Source organism: Protobothrops mucrosquamatus, unplaced genomic scaffold (genome assembly GCF_001527695.2).
Source record: "Protobothrops mucrosquamatus isolate PMUCROS unplaced genomic scaffold, P.Mucros_1.0 scaffold3516, whole genome shotgun sequence".
Classification (NCBI taxonomy): Eukaryota; Metazoa; Chordata; class Lepidosauria; order Squamata; family Viperidae; genus Protobothrops; species Protobothrops mucrosquamatus.
The window spans coordinates 11,521-27,658 of record NW_015389486.1 but is presented as its reverse complement, the minus strand read 5'-3'; positions in this window follow the sequence as shown (position 1 = coordinate 27,658).

The window sequence follows — 16,138 nt, the reverse complement described above, 5'->3', positions numbered from 1 at the left end:
ATAGATTTAGTAAAATATGCATTTCTAAATGCTGTTTTAAAACAACATTTTAAAAAAATCAAGAAGCAAGCAATTTCAGGAAACAACGAAAAACAACAGGTGAATTAATTCATCTGCAGTTTTCTTCTAATTCAATCTGGGGGAAAAGTGTTTCCATTTTTTTCAGTTCACGAACCGTTTCTCAGTTCTGAACAAAATTAGGCTAAAGGAAAAAAAAACAACACTTTTAAGTGGCAAAGGAAGCAAATGCTGTTAAATGCTTTACTGCTGTTATAAAATCAAAATCTTTCCATTAATTCTTTACTATGGCTTTTAAAAAAAACAACCCACAATTTTCAACTATTTATTTCTTGACTGAATTACTCTTTGCTCTTATGTTCATAATAGTTTACATGATTACTGGATAATTACTGAATGTTCAGATCATAATCAACTCCTTGTCGCCAGCTAAGGATTAAACCTGGTATTAAACCCTAAGGATAGCAGTAGGAAAATGAGCCTGACTGCACACCATTTTTAGCACCTGCAATGTAATTCTGTCATTGCCCGGTTCTTTTTTCAAGGTGACACTTGGTTCCATCCAAGCTTCAACAACAGCAGAAATAAAATAATTATTTCACTGCTCTTCAATCATGGCCCCCAAAATAGACTCAAGGAAAGTAAGCCAAGGTTCCCTGCTTCCCTTTAGCTCCAGTAAACAGAATTCCATTTATATCTTTATGATCTGCAGGACCATCTTTCCCTAAAAAAAATCCTACCAGGTCAGTTAGGGTTGGCATGCTCCTTATCCCTTCCCTTGAACATTGCCTCTTCTATCCTTCTAACTTTCCAAAAACCATTGAAGACCTGGCTTTTCCTCCAATTCCTGGACTAAGGTGAGGCGGAGCAAGAGGATTTAATGATAGACTGAATGTTGGAAGTTTAACTTTGGTGCTGGTTTTTAAAATTTATGGTTTTAATAGATTTAATATGGTACCATGCCATTTTATTATTGATATTGTTTTAATTGTTGATTGGGAGCTTTATATAAGGTGTGAACGGATATAAATGTTTTAAATAAATAAATACATTTTCCCATAAACTGAAACTGGAGTTCTTAATATAGCGCCCCAAGACTCCACAAATGTGTTTTATGTGGGAGAGTTAATAAAAGCCCTCTTTCCCTCTCTTAGGAGCAGTTGCTATAAAGTAGTTACTGCAAAAGTCCTTGGCAGTGTTTACAACATCAATCTTTTTTTTTTCCTGGAGCAGCGAAGTTTTCTACAAGAACGGTCACTAAATGAATGCTGCAACTATATACTACTGACTTCATCATTTCTTGTCACTTCTTACTATCGTGAATATACTTGCAGCACTATACCTGAGAAAGCTGCACCCTAGGCATTTAATGTTTACTACCATTTCTCGGAAATGTTTAATAATATGTGCATTTCCTGATTTATCAATTTTATTGGTAAGAAAACCATTCTGTGGTGGATTTTGTCTATGAAGGTGTGATGGATTGCAATGAAATGGCAGTTTCCCAGGAAAGAGGGAGAATATTCCAAGGAGAAGAGTGAGACAAGAGACAATACAGCCTGGAGCTAGATCAGAGAAGAGGGGAAGAGGTTTAGGACAGCCACTCCCTTCTCCCAAGGTATATTTGTTAGTAATAAATGTTTAATCTGGTAAGATTCCATCTATATGGTGTGAGCAAATAAAGAAATGAACTTTGGCAGCATTATTCTATATCGTTCTTGAGCTAGGCATGACACACACTTTTTCTGTTAATACATAAGCACAAATGATGAAAATGTTGTGGATATATGCTATCCATTAAGACACAAGATAACAATTTTCACCTCTAGAATATTTACACAATTCTCAATTTCTTCCTTATATGATTTATCCAACCATTGCCATGCCAATTGCTCTACCATATTGTTCAATCCAAGTCTACCTCAACAACCACTGGGGTGATGAAATATATATTCTTAACAACACAGAAATATATTACATAAAGAAATGGACGTTTTTTCCTCCAGAAATTACTTCTCGGTATAATTTGCTGTTGTTTATTATTAAATTTTCTGCACCTATTTCAACATTAAGGAAAGTATTTTTGATGTTTATGAAAAATATACTCTCTCTTTCTGATATACACAGTATAGCTAAAATATTATAACCGTAAAATAAAGACACTTGTGATAATAAACATTATGGATAAAATCAAGCATTTTGAGATTGAATCTACCTAAGCAAGTTAAACCAATAATGCAATGAGAAAGAGACAGTAATATTGCTTATTTAGTATTTAGTGCAGTTACTGATAAAAGTTTAACTACAAGCTTCCAGAGTTTAGAAATTTAATGGCTTATTAAATCAATAAATACAACAGTAAAAGGAACATCCATCTGTTAACTATATTACCCTACCATAATGTAATAGCAACCGTGTGTGTGTGTGTGTGTGTGCGTGTGTATACATATGCACACATATTCAAAAAGAAGAATTCCAGCAGTATTTTGAAAAGCCCATACAAAGCTATTCACCAGGGAAAAGAGACAGTCCATAAGATACAAAGTATTTCATAACACAAAAATATTTATTAACACCAATCCTTCAGTATCTTCAAAGCAGGACCAGCTCTTATAATGCTGTTTCATTCAGGTAACCAGGCCTTACATTTGTTTGGTGTGACATTTTGTGCGTTTTAGTGGGTCTTAATACAGAAGGAAGGACTCACTGGAGAAGAGCCTGATGCTGGGAAAGATTGAGGGCCATAGAAGAAGGGGACGACAGAGAATGAGGTGGCTGAATGAAGTCACTGAAGCAGTAGGCGTGAGCTTAAATGGACTCCAGAAGATGGCAGAAGACAGGAAGGCCTGGAGGAACGTTGTCCATGGGGTCGCGATGGGTTCGGACACGACTTCGCAACTAACAACAATCAATACTCACACATAAGAATTTCATTAAAATTTTTCCAAATGAAAGCTGTTTTACAGCTTACTGCCATGATGAGGGTTTTGGATAAAGTTTCATGACCAAAAACCAGTCAGGTCCCTAGTATTTCAGCAGTATGTTCTACTCTTTCATTTGTTTTCTGTCCCTTTCATTTATATCTCCTCTCCCCTCCTTGTACAAATCAACTCCAACTCTTAATGCATTATTAGAAATCAGTTTGCTACCAGATTAACTTATCAGTCATCTACATATTATACAGTAGAATAGAATACAAGTATCTCAGCGATACCATTCTGAACATAATTTCTATGTTCAGTTTTTACTAAACATTAAGAAACTTTAAGTATGTTTTAAAGAAAATCCATTAAAATTTCCATGACTCAAAAATCATAAAAACCCTACCAAAAGATTAATAAGGCTGCTATAAAGAGAAAATTAATTATAGGGGTTGGCATAGGCATGACACTACATGCATTGGAATTGGATTAGGATGACCTAAAACATACATAAAGTAGCCAGGTTTAGGTGCTCCGAGTAGACCTAGGACACATGCATACCAGGCACAGGGGTTCTAGGGTGGGAAATAGCAGGAGAATGGGAAAGCAATTGGCAGTAGAACATAGTAGTAGCTAAGCAAACTAAGGGGACAGGAAAATTAAGGGTAGCGATGGGGGATGTGGACATATGTCATGCTTGAATTCAAGTGCTGTCATGGCTAAGTATAGTTGGATAAATCAAGTAGAGTTGGACTGATGCACAGGCCACATGATAAAAGAGACTGTAGACTGGCTGAGGAATTCTGGGAGTTGAAGTCCCCAAGTCATAAAAGGGCCAAGTTTGAAGACTCCTGCTGTAGATGAATAAAGCTTGTCAGTTTTGCCCCAATCAATTCAGACGATCAGTCTGAAATTTGTTATGGCTGAAACTTGGAACAACCAAGATGATCCCTGCACAGAACAAAATAACATTCCCCATTTCCTGCATGCCTCTAAACTAAATTAAAACTAAATTCAGATCTACAGTATAAGCAAAGCTTAAAATTCACAAAGTATGCCTGAAACAAATTGTGCAAAATTCAGTGGCTTAGAATGATCATTTGTTGATTACAAGTTATATTTTTCAGAATTGGACCATACAAAGTAATATCCTCAAAAAAACTCATTAACCCAATAAATGATAGGAATGTACTTATCAGTAGTGGCTATCTTGTGAACATCAGTGTTACATAGGTATTTGGCAATTATTACAGATGCAGAATGGAAAACACTGAAGCAACAGCAACTTGTTGAAGTGTTAAGTGCCACACCAAGATTGAAAATAGTACTATTGCAATTAGGCTGCAATAATGGGAAAAATGGAAGAAAGTAGAATTAAAACACAGTAAGTGCAAAGAGTTGTACGATGATAATTCTCTGTTTATTGTCAACATCTAATTCAAGGAATATAAATGCAAGCTCTTCACATAGAAGGCACTGGGAACACAATAGTTTCAGATGAATTATATCATACGAAACAAAAGGTGAAATGTATCCAGGTAGTCAAGATACTTCGAGATACAACCTGTAGAGCTGTCCACAAATTCTTGTGGTCTAATACTTATATAGGTTAAACTTTGAAAAGTAAATAAGCTAAAAATGTTTCAACCTGAAAAATGTATAGGCAGAATAAAGCATCAATGTAAAGAACAGATTCAATATATTTTTGTTAAAGGGCACCTGAGAGGCTATGGGAAGAGATAAGGTACCTTGAGCTCATCCTTATATCATCCAACCATAGCACACTTGTTTTAATGCCATGTTTTCATAATGCCTTCTTCTCATTCCCAGGCCATAGTGGAGGTAGTTTCAAGCCATCTTTACTAAGTAGAGGCATAATAAGGAAGGCATTTCTTCCTTTTCCCAACTCTATTTTCGAGTTGGGAATTTTGATTTTTCCACTATGTAGAGCAGGGCTTTTCAACCTTTTCACCCATTGTACCACTTTTAGGATATGGCAACATCCGAGTACCACCAGTCGCCTAGCAAGGTGTCAAAAACTTGATGACCAAAAAAAAAAAGGAAAAAAGTGATAAAGTACAGGTAGTCCTCGACTTACAACAGTTCGCTTAATGACTGTTCAAAGTTACAATAGCACTGAAAAAAGTGCCCCCCCCAAGCCACAGCCGAGCAAGACACCTGCCTGCCCACCCGGCGGCGCTCTTCCTCCTGTCTGAGGTTTTCATTGTTGTCAGCATTTCTGTTGAGGATTGGCAGTGGGGGTGGGGTGGGGGATGTTTGGTTTTTATTCCCCCCATCTGCTGGGTGGTTGCAGCAGGTTTTGGTCACTTCACATGACCCTGGGACACTGTGACCGTCATAAATATGAATCAGTTGCCAAGCATCTGAATGTAAATCACAAGACCCTGGAGAGGTTGCAACATTCCAGCTGATTGGCGCTTCTTCTGGGCTCAGCAGAAGCGCCAGGATCAGTGCCGAGCTCTAGCTGGAGCCTGGCGCTGATCCTGGTGCTTCCATTGAGCCCTGACAGTCCCGAAGAAGTGCTGATCCTGGCACTTCCATTGAGCCCTGACAGCCCTGCAGCTCCAGCCATTTCTTGCTCAGGCTTGTGCAGTGCTACCACCGGTTCAGCTCATTCCCCTCCCCCGCTACCATTTTTCTAGGATGGTCGCGTACCACCTGCCAGGTGCCAATCTATCACAGGTGGTACCCATACCACTAGTTGAAAAGCCCTGATGTAGAGGCATAGAGTATTTTCTTCCTTTACCCAACTCAATTGTTAAAGAGGATACATCCTAGCATGTTTCATGACAATGTGGATGGTCAAGACATGAATCTGCCCATCTTCCATTGGCTACTTTAGTCTGCTGCAGGTACACCGCCTCTACTCTAATGTTTGGCAACTAGCCTCTGTGACAAATGCCCCCTCCATAGTCATTTCAGTTTGGGCCAAAAAAAGATACTATAAGTCACCTGATTTCCACAGAAGCATTTGCTCACTTAAAACTTTAATCTTTCAAGACACCTTGATCTGGTTTTCTTCTTTTAATGTTCTTTTGAGAGTTAGGTCTGTGTTTTTTCAAGAAGTGCAGTAGTAGTGCCAAGAGGACCTTATTATTGTAGCAAGGCAGGGTTTAGCAATTGGGAGCAAACATTTCTACTAGCTCAGGGACAGATGAATGGCACTTTAACAAAGCCTTCTTGCTGTGCCTATTGTGGGAACTGAAGCAGAAAATAAAAACATTTCAAACAGAAAAAGATCCAAGTACCCTTTAGAACAAGGTTTCACAACAGACAAAAACAGGTGGGGAAATCCAGATAGCATAAGGTTTGTGGGAAGATTAGTGGGGGTCAATTTCAGATAGGGGTTACTTTAAGTTTCTGCTTCTTACTCCCAACCTGGTAACACCAGCAAAAGTCTAGTTACAGGTTTGCTCTAGGCAACAATTATATTTAACCAACAATGTCCCCAAATCTGAATTTGCTTAGGGTTAAACACATTAGAAAGTAGCTGTAAGGCTCTCCTACCTTCAGCTGACATAAAGTCATCTCAGCATTTCACATACATTGTATGGCCGCACACACATACTTAGTACAATTCTATATGAAAACAGTGTTTACAACGCCATTCTTAGCACAGATAACAGTCACAATTTTAAACTCTTGCCTTTGTACTTAGTAATTCCTTTATTTTACTTTCCGGGCAGCGGAAACGATCAAAATCAGACTCACGCAGCTAAGGTCGTGTTTTCTCCATGATCGCCTATGAGCACTATTTCTTCCATCACGTTTACTAAGTTTCCCCAAATCACCATTGCAACAACAACAACAAATCTCCTCTGCCTATTGTGATACTTCCTAACAGTGGCCCAATACAAAATCGGTGGGCAATTCCCAAGTCTCCGAACACACGCTTTAAAACTCCGCGCTGTTTTGTAGCCCTGTCTTACCTCATTCAAAGGCATGCGCCGCACCTTGAAACGCGGTTTTTTTTTAAAAAAAATGTTTTTGAAAATGAAACATCCCGAAGCGTGGATTGGCTTATCCGTATCACGTGACGGGCAACAACCAATCGTTTTTTATACGGTATTCTCTAGCTTCCCAGCACTTGCTTGGTATTGTGATCTCAGCGGGGAAAGCCGGTTGTGAGCATCGTGTGTTCTTTCAGACGTACCAGGAACTCGATCAATTTGGATGGGAGACCCGCAGGAGACCCCAGGCCGGGTGACTATCCTGGGAGAATAACAAAAAATCCTGGAAAAATGATAGTCGGGAACCGCTTCTGAATTATTGCCAAAAGGACGACGTGGATGTGTCCATGAAACTTCCTGACAAGTAAAGCACAAGTCAATTATCTGGGAAGAGCTTTTAACTCTACCCAAATAATTGTGCATTTTACATGAAAGTCAGTTAAAGTCAATTATACTTGCTTCAGACAAAGTATGATTATGACATACGTACAGGCATTTGTACTCTGAAACCTAAATGGCTAAAGTAATGTAATTAAGCAAGGGTGTCTCTGGCTCGGAGTAATGTCTTATTTAATCATTAAGCTAAACATGCTGAAAAATATTGTTTCAAGAGAAAAACAATATGAGGGATTTATTGTGTGCTAGCTCCCCAAAAATACTAAGGGTGATTTGGCTATAGAAAGATAGCCTGTTCCTGCATTAAACTAAGTAACTGGGTTTCTACAAAATGCTTAGTTAAAACAAGCCAGACCAATTAGATCTTGATATGAAGGCCTGATTCATACAATAGGCTAATTAATACATAATTTTTCATTGTTTGTAAAGATGTTTACTCAAATGTAAATGTACACTACAGTATAGCAAGGAGGTTATTTCCAGAGCAGTATATACAGGTTGTCCTTGACTTACAACAATTCATTTAATGACTGTTCAAAGTTACAATGGCACTGAAAAAAGTGACTTATGACCGTTTTTCACACTTACAACCATTGCAGCATCCCCATGATTTATGTGATTTACATTTGAATGCTTGACAACTGACTCACATTTATGATGGTTGCAGTGTCCCAGGGTCATGTGATCAGCTTTTGCAACCTTCTGACAAGCAAAATCAATGGGGAAGCTAGACTTAACCATGTTACTAGCTTAACTGCAATGATTCACTTAATGGTGGCAAGAAAGGTCGTAAAATGGGGCAAAACTCATTTAACAAATGTCTCCCTTAGCAACATAAATTTTGGGTTCAGTTCTTGTAAGTCGAGGACTACCTGTATTATACATACCCTGTGTTTCTACAAGAAACTGAGTTAACCGCACCATGATACATTGAATTAACCAGTGGTAATTCACCATATTGACTCATCTGCTAACTGCTCTGGGTTTATTATTATTATTATTATTATTATTATTATTATTATTATTATTATTATTATTATTATTATTATTATTATATTTGGATTTATATCCCACCCTTCTCCTCGCGGACTCAGGGCGGCTGACAATCAATTAAAATACATAAATAACAATTACAAATTTAAAATTAATTAAAAGAAATATTTGAACATTGTCCAATTAAAATATAATTAAAACCCCTCTAAAAATTACCCTAGGCCAGTCCTGCAAGCTGGAATAACCAAGTCTTAAGGGCGCGGCGGAAGGAAGGGAGATNGCACATCTGTTTCTTTTTATTCGCCCTTCTCTGTTTGGGATGCCGCTTCGCTTAAACCGGGGTATTTAATATACCTAAGAATATATGCATGTCTTTTAATAAACCGCTAATCTATTCCATGGTAAGGGAAATACTATCAAATTAATAAAAGACATGTGTGATTAACAAAATTAAGGGGTGTTTGGAACCGATCCCCCAAATTCACGCCTCAATTCAAATTGAATAATTTTCCCCCCTTATGATTTCCGGTCAATTGTAATCCTGTAGCCGAGACGATGCTCCGCATACACAAAGACATTTTTTTTAACATTTCCGCTTCGCTTGAACTACAATTACCAGGATGCATCGGGACATCGATTTATCAAGTAGTGGTTTTTTAAAAAAAAAATCTTGCGGTGTATCTTGGGATTTGTAGTCTCAGCCTTTCATTTCTATTTCCGGAAAGCCTGAAGAGTGGAAGCTTGAAGGGCGCGAGGACTGTGGGGTGTTAGAAGTGTTTTGCTTTCCCGTGCTGCAACGTAAGAGAGAGGTATTGGGCCGGAATGTATTTATGGGAAAGGACGGGTGGCAATTATTTTTTTCTCTGGGGGGAGGAAGTAGGAGCATCTGCTGCTTATAGCAAAAAGAAAACGGGGGCGCTAATTACTAGAGCATTTTTCAGGATACACAAACTATTATAGAGCAGATTACAGCATGCTTTACAGTGTAAAATTCCATCTAAATGACATTACCACCTACCTAACTAACCAAGGCTGAGCTCAAAAAGCTAAACAGATCTGCTTAATATTTGAACAGAGACCATCGAGATATACTACAGCTGTAGATCAGTATGAAGTAAAAAAAAATGAGAAGGCAATGGCAACTGAGAAAACAACGCGGACTTGTAGTCACCAAGAGTAAAGCTTGATTCAGAAGAGATTTTAGTACCGGTATGAACCATGAAAACAACACACTGTTGAATCACAGCTAAAACCTCAGATGAAATCACAGTGTGTTAAGCTTAATCCAATGAAGCTGGAGCAAAATCTTTAAAGTTCTCTTAATGGCCCAATAATATCACTTGCCAAAGTCCCATTCTCTCTTACACAGCTCAGCCTCAGTTGTATAGATGCAGCAGTTTTTCAGATAGCCTGGCTGAAGAGTCCCACTTGCAATCTAAAATGATACAACCCGGATAACAACATCTCATTCGGTCCTAGGCCTAATATTAACACTCGGGGGGGGGGGGTGTTTCAGAGCAAGTGTATCCTCCACTGTTGGAGATAGTAGGAGGGATGAGCATGAGCTCTACCCCCATGTGGCTCTCCATGTGTAATTAACTGCAACATGATGTCTGTTATGTATGTGGAAGCTGGCTACTTGGTTTAAAATTCTGCATGGTTTGAGTTTCTGAACAAAACGGAGCATCCCTTCAGATAAGGCAAGCAATCTGCTGAAGATTGTACCATCCTTTATTCCCATGTAAAATGCCTAATGCATCATCTAATTGCCAACTAAAGATGAAAAGAAATTATGGAGGTGGCCAAATACTGAAATTAGCTACATGATAATTTATTTCTTTATTGGTATAATTTGAATAGTTAACATGACAAAATAATTACAAATCTAGTATTCAAAGGTCAAAGCAAGTGAGAATATTGTCTTGCCTGACTTCTAATATTCAAAATTGTCACTTGTCATTTCCAGTTACTAGTAATAGATATTTAAATAACACAACTTGAAACATTTTGATATTTCTTCAGAAAGGCATTTGCTATTTTTTTTAGTGGAAGCCATTTATATCCCGAGGACTTGGAGGTTTTTTTTTTTTTTAAAAAAAGATGACTTGCTTTAAGGAAATAGAATGTCTTTCCATATGCAAAATGGAATCACTTTACATAATACAGTCAATAAATCGACATGCAGAAACAGACTTTTACAGCAGTTGGTATTTGTTGGGCCAGAAGCAGTAGTAAAACATAATTTTTCCTCTGTGAATGCTACATTATTTTTAATGTCCACCTGCCTTCTTGCACAATCCATATCACATAATACAATAAAATGTTCTTTGCTGGTCAAAATGCAATGCATTAGATCCAGACTTGGATCTTCTTCCTTTTACTCAAAAATATTCTGGTAGAACAAATGAGTGGTAGCCCAAGCCTCTGGACTTGATCATAGGGCAGAGGTCCCCAACCTTTTGGGCACCAGGGACCGGTTCCGTGGAGAGAGGTTTTTCCATGGACCGGAGGGGGCGTGGTTTCATGTACTGTCTGCATCCTGCGGATGGGGCTTTGCTTGTTTGCACGGACCAGTTTCTGGCATGCCGCAGTCCGGTGCCGGTCCATGGACCGGGAGTTGGGGACTCCTGTCATAGGGGACCAGTGTGGATGAGGGGGAGAATTTTTGAAGTTTGTCTTGTTTTGCATAATTCAGTTAGTCAAAATCCACACCCAAAAAGACTAACTTCATCTTCTATTTAAATGCAAATAAACCATTCTTTCCTCCCCAATAAAAGTATGCTGATTTAAATAATTGAATTAAATCTGTTTCCATATTGATATATAATTCCGGAGCAGGAAGACATACACTAATTATTTTGCTATAACAAATTATATACATATAATTATGCATTATTTTCTCTTTGAAGTCAGCTGGGTGTAAAATGTTTTAACTATATATAGATTGCACTTTAAATATGCATGCTAATTTTTATGATGTTCGAGTTTTGGAAATTAGGCTGTTCTCTAATTTCTTCAGCAAAAAGTGTCTTAATTATAATAAATGACTCATTAGTATATAAATGTTTTGTATAAAAAGCAGATTTTATTTTAAACCAAGAGAGTTTTTTTTAGTTTTTGTTTGAAATACAATCCCATATAGATTAACTTAGAAACTGGTCTCATTAAATTTAATAGGACTTATTTTCAGATACATGGCAATAGGATTGCAGCTTAATATAATTGTTTTTAAAATAATTTACATTTTAAATAAGGTGGGGAAATAGAGTAACATTGTGATCTGTTGAAGCAATCTAGAATTAAGGAGAAACTTCCTAGCAGTGAGAACAATTAACCAATGGAGGTTTTTAAGAAGAGATTGGACAACCATTTGTCTGAAATGGTATAAGGTTACCTGCTTGAGCAGGGGGTTGGACTAGAAAACTTCCAAGGTCCCTTCCAACTTTGTTATTCTGTCTCTTTAACATGTGCTGACCAGGTTGGAAGGGTATTTGTTCCTCCTTTTTTTCCTGTTGGAATTTTTTTTAGTTTCTCTGTGACTTTAACAAAGAGAATATTTTCTGACTATATTAGTAAATGAAACAGTCCATATCTGGCAAATGTCATGCCAATTTTAGATCCAGCAGATACAAGTCAGCACTGATCTAATTCGGAAACATCCATTTTAAAACCATTAGCAGGGGAATTTTCTGCAGCCAAGCGGAGCAGCCATTCTGATTCAAGGTGCAAAATGTGCATGTATAATACCTGCTGGAAACTTTTACCTGAGATATGTCTTTCTCCCAGATAGTGCTGCTAACTGAGGGCAGTCGGGGAACCCAGGAAAAAAAACCAACAACAGCTGCTTTAGGATGTTCCCAGCAGGACACCTGTACATCACAAATCACATTTTGCCCTTCAAATCAAGATTGCAGCACAGCCGCATCGTTCTGTTCATGGAACACTATTGGTGTGGAGGGGTTGGGGGGGGAGAGAATATAGGATACGAGTGAAATCCTTGTGTCCATTTAGATGGGGAAAATTGTGGGCCTTAACATTTTAAACTATAGATGTCCCTGAATATCCAAATTATGACCAAATTATCCAATTCCCAATTTTTTTCTTTATATATATTTATTTTGTTTTATCAACAAGAGTAAAATACAAAATGAAAAACAGAAAAACATACATCCAACACTAAACCAAAGAAATAACCCAATAACCTCAAAATAATCCTAAATCTAACATTAAATGTAAAGAATCCACCCTGGCTGGATGCTGAAGAGAAAATTTAAAAACTGATGAATTTTCCTCCCCTTACTTAACGGATCTATAAACAGTCATAAGGTTTTCCATCCTTATTTAATAAAAATACTATATTAAGTAAACAAATATTCCAGATGGGAAAGTCTTTATCTAATAAACAAATCAACCCAATTTCCAGAAATCTTCATCCAAAAGTTCCCAGGGAGAAGGATACAAGACCACACTTCCTGATATGCCAGTGTTCTATATTGTGAGATTTGGAGCCCAGCATTTTTGGTAGGCAGTAGGTTGAAGTAGGCAATTTTACATTATTTTTCCAGTTTGCAAAAAAAAAAGAAGACAGGATTGAAGGCATGGCGGAAAATAACTTCTAGTCAAAGGTCTATAGCCCAAGTATGATTTTCATTATTTATCACAAAAGACTTGATTTGGCCTTTTATATGCAATATTACAGCATAAGTCATATATTGTATTCATGTCTTTAGAAGCAAATCTTCCCAATATTTATGGCACTTATTTCTGAGAGAGAGAAAATATCATTAGGATCATTAGTCAATCAAATATGAACTTGTTATATACAGTAATAGGATGATGATGGTGGTGAATCTGACTAATAATAATAATAATAATAATAATAATAAAAAAAAATAAAAATAAAAAGTTGGAAGGGACCTTGGAGGTCATCGAGTCCAACCCCCTGCTCAGGCAGGAACCCTACACCATTTCGGACAAATGGCTGTCCAATCTCTTCTTAAAAACTTCCAGTGTTGGAGCATTCACCGCTTCTGGAGGCAGGTTGTTCCATTGGTTAATTGTTCTAACTGTCAGGAAGTTTCTCCTTAGTTCTAGGTTGCTTCTCTCCTTGATTAGTTTCCATCCGTTGCTTCTTGTCCTGCCTTCAGGCGCTTTGGAGAATANCTCACAGTTACTACTATTGAGCAAGGTACCCCCTATATTATACCTGTACATTTGGTTTTTCTTGCCTAAATGTAGAACCTTACTTTTTTCACCATTGAATTTCATTTTGTTAGATAGCGCCCAGTGTTCAAGTCTGTCCAGGTCCTCCTGTATCTTAAGCCTGTCTTCTGGAGTGTTGGCTATTCCTGCCAGCTTGGTGCAATCCGCAAATTTGACAAGTTCTCCATCTATCCCCTCGTCCAAATTGTTGATGAAGATGTTGAAGAGCACTGGGCCTAGAACAGAGCCCTGGGGCACCCCACTACACACTTCCCTCCATGTAGATGCGGTTCCATTGAGGACCACACACTGAGTACGGCCGGTCAGCCAGCTACGAATCCATCTGGTGGTGATGCTGTCTAACCCACATTTTTCTATCTTATCAAGTAGTAGATTTGTGATCTACTTTATCAAATGCCTTACTGAAGTCCAAGTAAATTATATCCACAGCATTCCTCTGATCCACTAATTTTGTCACTTGGTCAAAGAATGCAATAAAGTTTGTCTGGCATGATCTGTTTTTGACAAACCCATGTTGGCTTTTAGTAGTGATTTTGTTTGCCTCTAGGTGTTCGCTGATTTGTTGTTTGATTATCTTTTCCAGAATCTTCCCAGTTATTGAGGTCAGGCTGATAGGTCTGTAATTTCCTGGATCCATTTTTTTTCCTTTTTTGAAGATGGGAACTACATCAGCTCTTTTCCAGTCCTCTGGTAGTTCCCCAGTGCTCCAGGATCTCTGAAAAATATAGTTCAGTGGTTGTGAGATCACATCTGCCAGTTCCTTGAGAACCTTGGGGTGTAATCCATCTGGTCCTGGTGATTTGAACTTGTCTAGGCTGGTCCTGGTGATTTGAACTCGTCTAGGCTGGACAGGTGCTCACTTACAGTATCATTTTCTTGCCTATCTTAACTTGTGTTTCTATACTGTTTTTTATGGCACTATTTTTGATAGGTTGGTCTGTTTTTTCCCTTTGTGTAAAGACAGATGCAAAAAACGAGTTAAATAGTTCTGCTTTCTCCCTATTGCTTGTCACCTTCTTGCCACTTTCACCCACTAATGGACCAATCATTTCCTTCACTTTTTTCTTGTTCTTTACATGTTGAAAGAAGCTTTTTTTTGTTATTTTTTACTTTGGTCACAAGCCTTAGTTCATTGTGAGCCTTAGCTTTCCTCACTTCATCTTTGCAGGCTCGGGCTATTTGTTGATATTCTGATTTAGTTACGTGCCCCTCTTTCCACTTTCTATACTTGTCCTTTTTATCTTTCAATTTATCAGAGAGTTCTTTATGCAGCCATGCTGGTTTCTTTTGAGAGCTATTATTTTTCCTCTTTGTTGGTATTGTGCTAGACTGGGCTTCTATTATCTCGCTTTTCAAAATTTCCCAAGCTTCTTGAGTTGTTTTCCCATGGAGGATTCTCATCCATGGAATTCTTCCCAAGCCCTCTCTAAGTTTTTTGAAATTAGCTCTCTTAAAGTCCAAGACTCTAGTTTGACTGTGTTCTACTGCTTGTGCTTCCGTAATGTTGAATTCCAATATTGCATGATCACTTCCTCCCAAGGTTCCTGTGGCTTCAACACCTTCTATCATTTCATCTCTGTTAGTGAGAATTAGATCCAAAATGGCTAATCCCCTAGTTCCCATCTCTACTTTTTGGGAGACAAAGTTGTCTGCTAGGTTTGTCAGGAATCTGATCTTCCATTAAACTAGACATACCCAATTCCAGCAACCGTTCCTTATATGTTTTAGCCTCCGGTCCCTGAATCATCTTTGTTGCTCTTCTCTGTACTCTTTCTAGAGTCTCAACATCTTTTTTACATCGTGGTGACCAAAACTGGATAAAGTATTCCAAGTGTGGCCTTACCAAAGCATTGTAAAGTGGTATTAACATTTCATGTGATCTTGATTCTATCCCTCTGTTAATGCAGCCTAGCACTCTGTTTGCTTTTTTGGCAGCTGCAGCACACTGCTGGCTCATATTTAAGTGATTGTCCACTAGGACTCCAAGATCTTCCCAGGTATTGAGGTCAGGCTGATAGGTCTGTAATTTCCTGGATCCATTTTTTTCCTTTTTTGAAGATGGAAACTACATCAGCTGTTTTCCAGTCCTCTGGTAGTTCCCCAGTGCTCCAGGATCTTTGAAAGATATAGTTCAGTGGTTGTGAGATCACATCTGCCAGTTCCTTCAGAACCTTGGGATGTAATCAAACTTTGGGGTGTAATCAAATATGATTTGATTAACTTGTTTAGTGGAACATGCTCATATATCTCAACTTCTTTGCATAGATAGTGATCAGCACATGGGCCTTAGAAGCTTTTGGAAGGACTACAGAGTTTTCATTGTTTCGGGAATTGGCATGGCGCTGATACACTGGGGATGGTATAAAATCAAGTCCAACCCCCTTTTTCAACCGCCAAAAGAGGACTATTATCAAGAGTCTGACATTATGAGATATGTCCTGCAGCAGGAGAAAGAAAATGAACAGAAATAATTATAAACTGCTACAGAATGATTAAAAGGTAAGTACAAAATGATTAAAAGGCAGCAGAAATACAGGTAGTCTTCGACTTATGACCACAATTGAGCCCAACATTTCTGTTGCTAAGTGAGGCATTTGTTAAGGGAGTTTTGCTCCA